The sequence below is a fragment of the Miniopterus natalensis genome, chromosome 2 (assembly GCF_054644295.1).
Source record: "Miniopterus natalensis isolate mMinNat1 chromosome 2, mMinNat1.hap1, whole genome shotgun sequence".
Taxonomy (NCBI): Eukaryota; Metazoa; Chordata; class Mammalia; order Chiroptera; family Miniopteridae; genus Miniopterus; species Miniopterus natalensis.
Genome location: NC_142082.1, coordinates 175,809,659 through 175,823,418, shown reverse-complemented (window position 1 = coordinate 175,823,418; position 13,760 = coordinate 175,809,659).

Genomic DNA, 13,760 nt, shown 5'->3' with positions numbered 1-13,760 from the left:
TAATAATAAAAATGATACAAAATCAACTTCTAGTTTAGGATTGACAGGGTAACAAAGAATTTTACTTTTTCTGCTCCAGGTTTCGACGCTACTGAGAAAGCAACCCAGGTGCTAGCTTTCTATTAGCTTCATTCCTGACACAGGCCGATCAGAGGTGGCGGCTGGGCCCTAGGCCACAGCGGGCTTTGGCTCTTTCTCTCTTCCAGTGACGTCTCGCAGTGAGAGGCAGATAAGCTGGACGAATAGAGCCTCCACCTGGGACCAAGAGAAGCACCTAGGACTCCTGAGGGCAAGAGATGGACCCCAGATGGCCTTGGGTGAGCTTGCCCTGTGCTCCTTTTTGGTCTCACCAGCCAGATAGTCACTCTGAGCCAAGGAGAGAGGGGTACAGAGGAAGAGGCGATGCGTCCCTCTTACAAATATTGCCTTCTGGTAAGTAGGAGAGGAGTTTCCCTCCCTTTGTTAAAACGGGGGGAATAAATGCTCTCCTAATACTGTCATCAACAGGGGTCTTCCTCCGTGTTGAATGCGCTACTGAGCGCTTTATAAAACTGAGCTCATTACACTTTCATCAAAACCCTACGAAACAGCCTAGTAAGAGCTAACGCTTATCTCGTGGTCATGCCAGGAGACTTTCTAAGCCCTCGGCATATATCGATATATATCGGCATATATCGTTCACTCTTTACCAGCTTTAGGCAGGGGCCTGGCATGAAACTGGTAACTTGAGAGTTTCATCAAAGGACCATTTCCTCAGGTGTGGGCAGGGAGTGTGGGGGCCACAGGGGAGTGGCTCTGCCCGGGGAGCCAGCGAGGTGTGAGCAAGGGGCAGGCCCTGGGCTCTGGAAGGACCGAGGGAGCAGTGTGGAGAGGGCCTCCCAGACATGGGCTGTCATCAAGGGAGCTGCGCCCCAGGTGACCGTTGGGAAAGGCCGTCTCCTGCTTGGGGTCTTTCAACCTCCACGCTGCCAAGTAAGAACAGGTCCGTTGGGGCCTGGAGCACTTCTTACCAGGAGATAAAGAGCTTGCTGGCCTGTCACCTTGTGTGAGGATACCTTTCCCTGTTTCACATGGTGAGTGCTGTTTGGTCTCAGGTAAGTGTGTTGCACGGCACCTGTCCTATCTGTCCTCTGCGTGGAAGGGACAGGTTCCTTCCACTGCGGGCACAAGGTGCGCGTGTGCAGGCCGATTGCCCTGCCTCGGCTGCTGAGAGACACCGCCGGTCCTGAGGGACCCACCCCCACAATCGCAGCTGTTCTGGCTCGATTTCTTCTCTGTGTAAGCAAAGTGATGCTCCATCCGGTTCTTGATTGCGGTGTGTTTTCTTCTTGGCGACTCTGATACTAAAACTCTGAAGTGTTTAGAGTCCTCCCTTGGGGTTGGCAACTGGTGTATAGGCTCTGCTTGACAGTGACAGTGACCCTGCAGGGAGGGAACTCGCAGATGGGGACCTTGGTCTTCCTCTCCTCCCAGTGCTTCCCCTCTGCAGCCAGAGGGCAGGGGTAGCCATCCACTGATGTAGTTGACACAGGTCACCTTCCCAGGACCCAGAGCAGGTGGAGGAAGGTGGAGAGTAAAACTGGAGGGGTCCATGGAGAGGTGCTCTCAGCACAGGCACATGCTTTTCTGTTCCTAGTTTCTAGAGGAGGAGACCAAGGCTTGGAGAGGTTAGACAGGGGCCCAAGATGCTATCCATAAGAAGCGTCAAAGTCAGATGGCCTCTCAGTCCCCCTTGCCATAAACCTCGGGCTCACCATAGTCATTCTGGCCTCAGGGCCTTCGGCTGCACCTTCTTGCCTCTGAAAAGTGATCTGCGGGCTTGTGTGCCAGGCTGGAGGATGGGGACCCGCACCGATTGAGTTTCTGCTTTATATGACAGGCACTGTACTAGGCAATTTACTCACAACAGACCCACTGCGACAGGAATTACTGATTCCATTCTGTGTGGGAGTCATCTGAGGCTCAGAGAGATTATGTAATGTGCTCGAGGCCACACAGCTGGCTAAGGTATGAAAACAGGTCTGTCAGATTCCAGGGCCATGATTTTTCCACTGGATCACGGGGCTCGGGCATGAGGAAGGACAGGCGGGGGGATGCAAGGGAGATAAAGAAGCGGCTGCTGTGTGGGCTGTTTGGAGATGGTAGGAATGGAGGAGAATTCAGGGGGCAGCAACCCTCTGGGAAGCATAAGGCACGTGGGCAGGAGTCCCAGAGTGCCATCTGGAGCTCCATAAAGTCCCAAAGCAGCTACATCTCTGCAAAACCAGGAGAGCAGGCCTGTGCTGGCTGCAGCCTCTCGGGGAGGCATAAAGCCTGGTGCTTTGGAAGCAGCGGCCGACACGTCTGATTATGCAGCAGATGGGAGGTAAAATCACATGGCGCAGTGGGCACATCGCAGCCAGCACCCTCTGTCCCCTCACGGAGCTGTCAGGATGTCTGAGGAGCTTCTCGCTCGCCTGTACTTCCCACTCCTCTGAGTTCCTCCTCTCTCTCTTTCCTTTGCTGTCATCGTTTCTTGCTTTAGCTTTAGTTTCCTCAAGTTCTCTTTGCCTCCCCCAGGGCCTGGGGATGCATTTTCACTTTGATGATCTTCAGACCTCTCCAATGCAGTGCCTTCAAATCAAAATCACTTTCTTCCCACCCAGCCAACCGTTTCCCGTGTTGCTTAAGGGCACCAGGTGGGCAGGACGGCAACCCAGGGAGGGCCGGCCTCTCCTGCTGCCACATCCCCTGGCCCTCCCTCTGCCTCCAGCTGGTTTCTCCGCTACTCTCAGTGTCAAAAACAGGCACTGCCCTGGTTTTCACCCTCAGCGGCTCTCATGAGAGCTGATCTCCCTGACCGCTTTGTTTCTTCTTCCCTCTCTCCTCACACTGACACCTGAGTCTTTCTAAAATGCAGATGGACCTCCCTTTGAAACATTTTCTAGGTGACATTAACAATCTTAGCAAGGAGAGAAATTTGAGGCATTGCAGGGTGGCTTTGGGAGGAAGGCTGGGCACAATTATGGCCCCACAAGATTCCAGCCCTAAGGGCAAAAAGGACTTTGCAAGTGTAATTTAGGTTAGAATCAATTCACCTCAAGAGAGGTAAATTACCCTGGTAAATTACCCAGGTGGACTCGGTGTAATCACTAGAACCCTTAACAGCGGCAGAAGAAGGCAGAAGGGAAAGCCAGAGACTTGAAGTAGTAGAAGGATTCGACGGCCTTTGCTGGCTTGAAGACAAAGGGGCTACAGGTCAAGGAAATGGGAACCTCAGTCCTACAGCTGCAAGGAGCTGAATTCTGCCAACACTCTGAGCTGGGAAGTGAGTTCTTCTCCAGGGCTCCCAGAAATGAACACAGCTCTGTTGGCACCTTGATTTCAGCCTCATGAGCCCCTGAGCAGAGTTCAACCATGTCAAGTCAACGTCTGAACTACAGAGTTGTGAGATAATAAATGGGTGTTGTTTCTTAAAATCTTACATTTGTGGTCATGCAGTGTCATCATTAAGCCCTGCAAAGACTGTCTCTCATTTTTATTTCCGCTCCCCTTTTTTCGAATACCCATGTCCATTCTCTCTCCCTACTATAGTTAGGCCCTCATCCTAATGTGAGGTATACGTCCTTAAATATGGCTGTGTCTTTGTAAAATATGGCTGATGTGTTTCTAATTTTCACAAATGGTATTGTGCCATAAAACTTATTCTTTCCTTATTTTCTCACTCAATACTATTAAAAAAAGAAAGAAAGAAAGAAAACACAAATATTACTAACGATAAAGCTGCTGAGGGAAGTTTGAGACTTCTCTGCAAAATTCTTGTGTTCTTGTTGTGGTTCTCAGACTATAGCCCACTAAGGATAAATAGTTAGGATATTGTGTTCAAAAGTTTGTTTTCAATTTTGAGGTTTGTCTTTTCTGCCGTCTTTTTGGTTTAATTTATCTTTTGAGTATGTAACACACATAGTTCAAGAGATGAAACTAAATGAAAAGTTCCACTCCGAGATACGGCCCTTCCATCCCTTTTCCTCCACCCCGTTTCTGACCCCCTGACCCATAAGAGTTATCATTATTATTAATTTTTGGTTTTCCTTTGAAGTGATTTTTCTTTTGTGGGGGAATAAGCACATATACATATATATACACATATATTCTTCTTTCTCTTTCTCGTTATGTGAAACGTAGTACACGTATAAACAGCATTCTATACCTTGTCTTTCTTTCATTTAACAATATACCCTGGAGCGACCCCCAACTGGTGCCCAGAGATCGTCTTCATTGTCTCACAGGGGTACAGTACCACACTGAGAAATGTCCAATCATATCCTCAGCTGCCTCCTAATGTTGGAAATTTAGGTTTCTTCCGTTCTTTTATTATTCCAGACAGTGCCACCGTGACTCACCCTGCACATGTGTTGTATTTACGGAGATCCATTTCCAGTGTCGACTCCTAGAAATGGACTTAAAGGATCTAAGGACAAATGCTACATCCCTTCATGAGGAATTGTTTAATTCCCTGCCACAGGGAGTGGAGCACTGATACATTGATGGGATGGGATGTACGAGATGCCAGTTAATCCGCAGTCCCACCGAGAGGGAAGTCAAACTTCTATATTTTCAACAATCTGATAGATGAGAAATGATATCTCAGTATAGATGTCATTTGCATTGTTTCTTATTCTGAGTTAGGTTTTAGGTCTTTTCATGTGTTTCTGGCCGCCTGCTCATTTTGTGTGTTAACGCTGCACCCTTGGAATCCATCCACGATGCTCTAGGGATGTCTAGCTTGTTGCTTCTGCCACATTGCGTCCCAGAGACTGCATTCATCCCCAGTTAACTTTGTCACTTCTCCCGGTGTCACCGTTTACCATAAGCTGTTACCGTAAACCTGGGGTATGTGTACCCAGGAGGACACATACACGTTTAAATTCACTCAGGGCTGACAGATTGCTTTCTGAAACGCCTGGAACCATTCACCTTTCCACCAACGTAGCATAGACTTTTTACTCTCGAACTTACTCAGTTTACACCTAAGGTAAGGAAGCCTAGGTAGGGTCATAAAGTTTGCCAGTAAGAGCCAGGATTTGAAACCCTGGTCCTTTAAATCCATATTAATCATTGTCGACTAATGTCTTAGCCCATAAAATGAATTAATTCCAAGAACCATGTATTGAGTGCTTACTGCATGGCAAGAAATGTACTGGGCGCCGGAGATACAAAGAGGAGGCTCTGGCCTCGGAGGGGAGATCAGCACCTCCGCACACGGCCGCAGTCAGCACTGACCCACCTCCATCTGCAGTGTGCACGGGTCACTCGGCGGCCCGTGTGACCTGGCCCAGCTGGCCTCTCTCCTCTTGCCCAAGTCTGAGCAGGAAGAACGAGCCTGGTGGTTCTGTTCTGCTTTCTGCACATCTCCCTGCTGGTCACATGCTTGTGAATGTTTCCATATCTAGAAAGGTTGGCCAGCTAGTCTGCCACAGTAAGAAATACTTTAGCAAGTTCCACCCACACACAGTTAGGAAAAAGAACTACATTTTTGCGGGCACATCTTCTGACAGCACCCTCAGGACTATGACTTGAGGAAGTTTTCTCTTGCAGTTTTGTCCCACTTGGCTTCCTTGGTTTCCCACTTTCATTAAGAGCAACTAGATCCTGCTGGAGCAGGTCTCACACTTTTCAATGCCTGGGGCCTCTTTTCTCATTTTTTTTCTTCCCCTGTTTTGAAAGATATTGTCTTCTCAACAAATGATTTGTTAAATAGTAACCAATATTTTTTTCCTGCTACTTATGATTCAGATATATATTTCTGATTATGTAATAAAATCGCCTTTTAGGAATTCTATCAAAGGCTCTGACAGTCAATTACAGATTCTAATCAGCATCTGGTAAGCAGTGTTGGTGGACTTGGTCTCTGGGATGGACCTTAATAGTATCTTAGACCTTTTCTGGTTCCATATTTCTAATTCTGTCTATCTATTTATCTATCTATCTCTATCTATCTATTATCTATCTATCTATCTATCATCTATCTATCTATCTATCTATCTATCTATCTATCTATCTATCATCTATCTATCATCATCTATCTATCTATCTATCTATCTATCTATCTATCTATCTATCTATCTATCATCTATCTATCTATCATCATCTATCTATCTATCTATATCTATCTATCTATCTATCTATCTATCTATCTATCTATCTATATCTATCTATCTATCTATCTATCTATCTATCTATCTATCTATCCATCTATATCCATACATCCATTTATCCATCTATTCATCTCTCTCTCTCTCTATCATCATCTATCTATCAACCTGCCATCATCTATCTATCTATCTATCTATCTATCTATCTATCTATCTATCTATCTATCTATCTATCTATCATCTATCTATCATCTATCTATCTATCTATCTATCTATCTATCTATCTATCTATCTATCATCTATCTATCTATCTATCTATCTATCTATCTATCTATCTATCTACCTACCTATCTATCATCTATCTACTATCTAATCTATCTATCTATCTATCATCTATCATCTATCATCATCTATCTATCTATCACCTATCTGTCTATTCAGGAATTCCTTTAATGTCACCTATGGTTATTATAAAATAAATTTAGCACTCAGTTGATGGGATCTCATACAAAGTCACTATGACATCATGGCTAAAAGTCTGGGCCTTGAAGTCAAACTACCTATGTTTTAATCCCAGACATTCCCCTTGCCTCTTGCTGGCTGTGACCTTGGGCAGGCTACTTAACTTCTCTAGACCTCTGTTTTCCCACCTGTGATTTATCTCTGATATTGGTTCCTCTTATGGGGCTGTTGTGAGGCTTAAGAGATAATAATTGAAAAGCACGCAACATACATGCTACCTTGTGATGGTGATGATGATGGTGATGATGATGGTGGTGGTGATATGATGATGGTGATGGTGTTGAAAATGCCTTTAGAAGCTGTTTTATTTTTTACTTATGTTGCTGCTCTCGCCATGGTCGTGTAATTTGTCTTTCCCAGCTGTCCATTAAATTCTCCAAAATTCATACTTCTTGTGTCCTTGCAAATTTCAGAGTCTTTGGGTTTCACATTTTACCACCAAGATTATTCAGTGGGTTGGACATTCATGGCTTTTGTCTAGATCATACAACTGGGGTGATCCTCTCCCCTCAACCCAGGGGACATCTGTCAAGGTCTGGAGACATTTTGGGAACCGCTAGTCCATTCCCTGCAGATTACCTGGGGAAGGGCCCGACAAAGGGGAGATGGATGCATACACAGTGAAGTCGAGGTGACATAGGGAAGGTGCCTGTCAGTCTAACCTGGAACAGAAGGTCATTAGCCAGAGAGGGTGGGGCCACTGCAAGTGAGTGAAATCTTAGAAAGTTAAAATCCGCAGACAGAGGGATTCTCCTTCTGGTTCCTCTCTTGTTCCTGTTGTTTCACTCCTGCCTCCTTACATTCGCCTGTGCTCCTCCCGTAGCCATGTGGCCCTAGAAGTTGTACTGCTCATGGCCATGCAGACCCCACACACAATGGGCAGAGGGACTGCACCTGGGGACACACGCTGCTGGATTGCACTGTGCAAACACAGAACGGACCCTTTGGGCAACAGCTTTAATCCTAGCTCTGCTAGGGACACAGCGCCCCTCTTCTGTGGCAACCTTGGAAACTCAGGGATTTAATTCCACGCAAATAAATGCTGCCATTTTCCCATGCAAGTCTCAGAAAATTCCTTTTCTTGTGACGTCGCAGGAAGTCCACTTCCCCCGGCAGCAGGTGGGGACAGAGGGCTCCCCACCGATAACATCTGCCCCCCGTGTTTCTCCCATCCTGCCTCTGCCCTGTCCCTGTGGTTCACTGCACACGGTGCAAACACACAGACCCTCTTTAGGCTCCTCGAACATGCCAAGCTTGTTCCCAGCTCAGAGGCTTTGCGTGTGCTGTTCCCTCATGCTGTGTGGATAACTCTCCTCACAAATCTTCAGCCTCCTGGCTTCTTCTGCTTGCTAAGTTCTGCCCTCCGAGGGTGCCTCCTCTCAGCGCCTTCTCTAGGCTTTCTCTCCCTCATCCAAACTCCCCGTTACCACATCACTCTGCTTTATAATATTTATCATTACCTGGAATTTTCTGAAACGTTTTTTATTGCTTCTTTCCCAAGAGGATGAAAATGCCAAGAGGGCAGAAGCCTCTTCTGTGTTGCTCATGCTGTGGCCCTGGTAGTGTTGAGCATGTAGTTGGTGCTCAATAAAAATCTCCTGAGAGAATGACCACGGTGATGATGGCAGTGACAGTGTTGGGGAGAGGACTTGTTACTCTCGTCTTTCTGGGCTTCTTTTCTGACCTGTCGCAGCGTCAGAGCCCCTCCCGGTCCAGAGGCAGGGCCCTTGGGAGATAGTGACAGGACATGAAGCAGCGCAGCTTTCCTGCCCGCCCGCAGGTTCTGGAGCCAGGCTACCAATGCTCTCCAGGTACAATCGCTCGCTGTGGCTCATTGACGTGTCTCTCAGCGCTGGACAGGACCTGTTGCAGTGCCTCTTGTCGAATTTGCAGAGAGCTTTTCAAATTTTTTTTATCAGCTATGATGAAGCTGGCAGGCTGCCCTGCATGAAAAATGAAGCACTCGCCTTCTGTGGGACTGGGGTGCTTCCATTCTCAGATGTCTGGGTTTATCTCCTCCGCCGGTTGTATAAATGTCAAAGGCTGACATTTCAAGGGCAATGTCTGACTCTTCCCCTGGACCGGGGCTACCAGGAGTTACATGTGAGGTTGAAATCTCAGAACCAACCCAGCATGTGCTGAAGTTCTCGAGAGAATTCTGCCCGCAACTGCCGTGGCTCGGTGGGCCTTCCTCAGGGTCTTTGCATTCCTGTGTGTGTCATTGCTTTAGCTCTAGGTATTGTCACCGCTCATGATGTAGCAGCTGTCATCTCTCTTCAGCACTGGACTGTGAGCTTTCTGAGGGCAGAGACTACCTCTGAATCATCTGTTTGTCCTTAACACAGGACCTGTTGTCTTAATTGGTGTTCCTTGAGTGCACAAACAGAATGAACGTAAGTGGATCAATGAGATCTCCCTGCATAGACATACATCACAGGCCGGATCACCCACTGGCAGGGCTTGCTTCTTCCCTCTGTCTGTGGGCTGTGGGCTGTGTGGGTCCTTCCCTTTTTTATCCACATGCCTCCCCATGCTAGCCTGGCCACAAACAGGATGGGGAGCTCAACCTGCCAATGGCAAACTTGTGGGTCTCTTCTTGACACCAAAGACCCCAGCCCAGGTCCCCGGGATAAAGACGTTCTTTTGTTAACTGGCTGTCAGTCAACTCCTTGTATGTTACTGTGTTGCAATATAATTCTAGGAATGTCAAAAGACACATTTCTAAAGTAATAGAAACATCTGTAAAGATGCGTTATGTCTATAACACATGCCTCTTATAGAATAGCTAATAAATATGAACAAAAAGAAGAAAATGGAAATCACCTGTAATTCCCCCATCCAGAACTAGTCACTGCTATTTATCTAGGATTTGAAAATATTTATAGATACAGATACATAAATATAAATTACATATAAGCTTGTGATTTTTACAAATATGGAATCGAACTACACTGCAAATTGTAATAGCTGATATTATTCTAATGGCTTGTACGTTTTCACTTAATTCTCATAATAACACTATGAGCTAGGTATTAATATGGTCATACCCAATTTAGAGATGAGTAAACTGAGTCACAGAGAGATTAAATAAGGTGGCCCTGCAGTGAGTGATGAAGCCAGTATTTGAACTAGGCTATTGACTCCAAACTTTTTTCATTTAGCATTAGATGGGAATAGCTTGCTATTCTAATATTTTTCTATAGCTTTAGCTGCAAAGTTTTCTATTGTGCCACAATTCATTTAACCCAGGGTGGTAGACAGGTTTCCAGCCATGTGCCAAATTAAAAAAATAAAAGGTAGAAAACGAAACTCGTAATCAGTTTCATTCCAAACTGTGAAAACGAGCTAAGATGTTCCTGTATGAGTTTGCTAAGGCTGCTACAGTGACACCACAAACCGAGTGGCTACATGACAGAGCTTTATTGTCTCACAGTTCTGGAGGCCAGAAGTCCAAAACCGAGGCTTCATCAGGGTTAGCTTCTTCTGAGGGCTCTGAACAAAGGATCTGCCCCAGGCCTCTCTCCTTGGCTTGGAGATGGCCATCTTCTCCAGGCCTCTTCATATCACCTTTTCTCTTTGTGTGTAGGTCTCTATGTCCTATTTTATAAAGACACTAGTCATATTGAATTAGGGCCCTCCCTGATGACCTCATTTTAACTTGAGTACCTCTATAAAGACTAGCTCCCAATAACATCACATTCTGAGGTTCTGGATGTTAGGCCTCCAACTTAATTTTTTGGGGGGAATGGCATGATTCATTGCATAATAATTCCTAATCACCACCATAAGGACATTCGTCCATGTAATTTCTTTTTTATTTGTCTTGATGGCAGTACTGATGTTTTGCAATTGTAGCTTGCTGTGCAAAAAATTATGAAATATGTTAAAGACTTAGAAAATTAGCTAATATAGCCAAAAGTCATATGAATTTCTAGGTCAAAGAATTAGAATACTTCTAAGGCCTTTGATAGTCATTTCCAAATTCCCCCCTGAAGGATTGACCCCTGACCCAGAATGCTCTCCATTAGGGGAACAGTATTTCTCAAGGGCTGCGGTTCTGTTTTATCACTTTTGTTTACTAGGCCATGCCTGGCATCTATTAGGTGCAAAATACACGTTTCAATGTAAAACAGTTACTTCATTGTGCTTAATTTTTTAAAGCATAAATGTGTCTAAGATTTTGTACAAGACACATTTATACTGAAAAATTATTCATTGTTTGTCTGATATTAAAATTTAACTAAGCATTCTGTGTTTTTATTGCTAAGTGAGACAACCTACCCATTTGCCCAGTGGAAATAAGCAATCCTTCTGTCTTGATCATGATATGGTCACCATGACCACTCGTGATGGGCATCATCAGTCCAGTGGCTGGCATGGAGTAGGCCCTCTCCAAAGTTCATTAAAATAGCAATTGATTTTTTTCTATGATCGCCATTGCAGGCAGATATCATTTATTTGAGCATCTGTGAAATCTCAGACATCTTTGAGATGTTATTTCTAATTTTTACCACAACCAAGCCTGAGGACCCCCGGAACTCATTGCAGGAAATCTGATGATAGTTGGAGCTTCCTGACAGTGTGGGGAAAGAGCCAGAAAAATTCTGTCTGTTACTGGTACTGGGTAGAGGGGAAAATTGTGGCTAAAATGATAAATTCTCTTCTTTAAGGGAGGTGGGGTATGGTTCACTGGACTAAGGCAGGGAGAGCGGTGGAGAATGCTGATTTCAATCAGTTCTCCATGGTGGGGGAAAGCCGGGCCCCACAGGACATTCTTGTGGGCCAGTTGTAAGGGATGATCGTAAGTGGGACTTTGGATCTTATCATTCTCTGGCTGCGTCAGTGCCGGGAGCATTCGGGGTATGGGTGTTGGGTATGTGTTGTGGTGTGGGGAGGAGTCTTTATCCAGACCTGACCTTTAGCTCCTTCATTAATCTCAGTGTTAAAACTCCCTGATGCCAAGTATTTGAGAGGCAGTGTGGAGTGGTGGTTAGGGACATGGACTCTGAGGTCCGACTGCCCAGGGCCTGTCACTCACTAGCTTTGGGAACTTGGACAACTTGCATAATTTCTCGGTGCCTTAGTTTTCTCAGCTGGAAAATGGGGATAATACTCTAGTTGTTTGGGGGATTAAATAGGTAAATACAATCCATTTAATTTAGTGGAAGTCCTTAGAACAGTTCCTACTACATAATAAGCTCTTAAAAGCAGTTAGTTAATATTTGTGGGTATATTAGACTTCCCTGAACACTTAGGGCTCACAGAGAGAAATCAGACTGTGCCCTGCTGTTAACAATTCAAATATCTAATTAGCTATTTCGTTGATCGGCTGCCTCCTGCACGCCCCCTGCTGGGGAGCGAGCCCCAAACCCAGGCATGTGCCTGACCAGGAATGGAACCACGATCTCCTGGATCATAGTTCGATGCTCAGCTGCTGAGCCATGCTGCCGGGCACTATTCCTGGTCTTACACATCTGCTCAGCTTTTGCCACTGAAGGTTCTAATGAGCCCCTTGCTATATGTGGTCCCTGTCCCCCATCCTCTCGTCCTCTCCTATCTTTGGCTGGGTCACGACAATGGGGGAGGGCCCAGCTGGCTGTAGCAGTGTGTGGGGGCGTTTGTTATACAAGTCCCTGATTGCTTTTCTACAAGGAGTTATTTTCAGTTCAGATTTATTACTCGTTGTGTGTCTATGCCAGTGACATTTCAGGCTAAAATAGCTGCCCTTATCTATTTCAGAGGAAGTGGGAGATGGTGCTTCCAGACACTGCCTGTGAGCAATCGGCTGTGGCCGTGAGTCAGTAATTCCTGGTCCCCTTTCTGCAGGGTCTGGGCTGGGGGCAGTGCTAGGGCTGCTCTAAGGTTTATTTTTGGGTCTTTCCTAAGCCCGGTGTGAGCACCACCCCTCTGAGAGAGAAAACCAAAAGACCTACAGTGCCAAACATGGGAGAGACCAGCATCGATCTTGGAGTGAAAAGATCCTGGTTTCCCCCTACCTCTGCTACTTACCTGCTGTGTGAACTTGGTCAAGTTACTTCACTTCTCTGGGCCTGGGATTCCTTACACTTAAAACACAATAATAGCTACTTTATGAGGCTGCTACTACAGTTCAGCATGATAGTGTATTTGAAAGGCAATAGTGCACTTGAAAAGCCTGGTATATGGTAGGTGCTCAATAAACAGTAGTTATAACTTAATCTTATTCAGTGCTCGTCACTTTGTAGGTGCTCAGAACTATGTAGGCGTTAATGCTCCATTTTGACTCAGCGAATTGCCACAGGTCACAAAGCTAATATACACCAGAGCCAAGATGACAGCCTGTCTGATTCCAAATGTGACGATTTCCTTTGTTTCACATGTTATACAAATAAAATGCACAAATGCATTCTTTTTGTTAAAAACCCAACAATTCAGAAGCTTATAGAGTGAAAAGTGAAATTCACCCCTTATCTACGGATCACATTCTCTCCCTCAGAGGTAAGCTCAGAGATAACCATGGTTAACAGCTCATCGTGGATGAGTGCAGTCCGCTTTTATGAAGTTTCATCACAATTTTCACACAAGCTTTAAAAACAGGAATGGGATCTATCTATCTAGTCAGTTCTATGACTCAGTTTTGACACTGAGCTCTATGTCTTGAAAATTTTTTCACACCCGTGTATATATATAACTTTGCATCATTTTATGTAACCACTGCTAAGATTCCATAAAATGGCTGTATGATGAATTATGTAATCAAATTTATAAATGATTTCTCTATTGAAAATTGTTTGGGTTGTTTGGAACGTTTTATCTTTTTTTTTTTTAAAGAATATGTTTTATTGATTTTAGAGAGAGAGAGGAAGGGAGAGAGATAGAGAGATGGAAACATCGATGAGAGAGAAACATGGATCAGCTGCCTCCTGTACGCCCCCTACTGGGGATCGGGCCCACAACCTAAGCATTTGCCCTGACCAGGGATCGAACCAGGGACCTCTTGGTTCATGTGTCGATGCTCAACCACTAAGCAACACTGGCCGGGCAGGAGTGCTTTATCTTTGAATTTCACTTGTTGATGTTAATTTGACAGGGCTTTGAATTCTGATGTAGTCACATCTGTCAGCT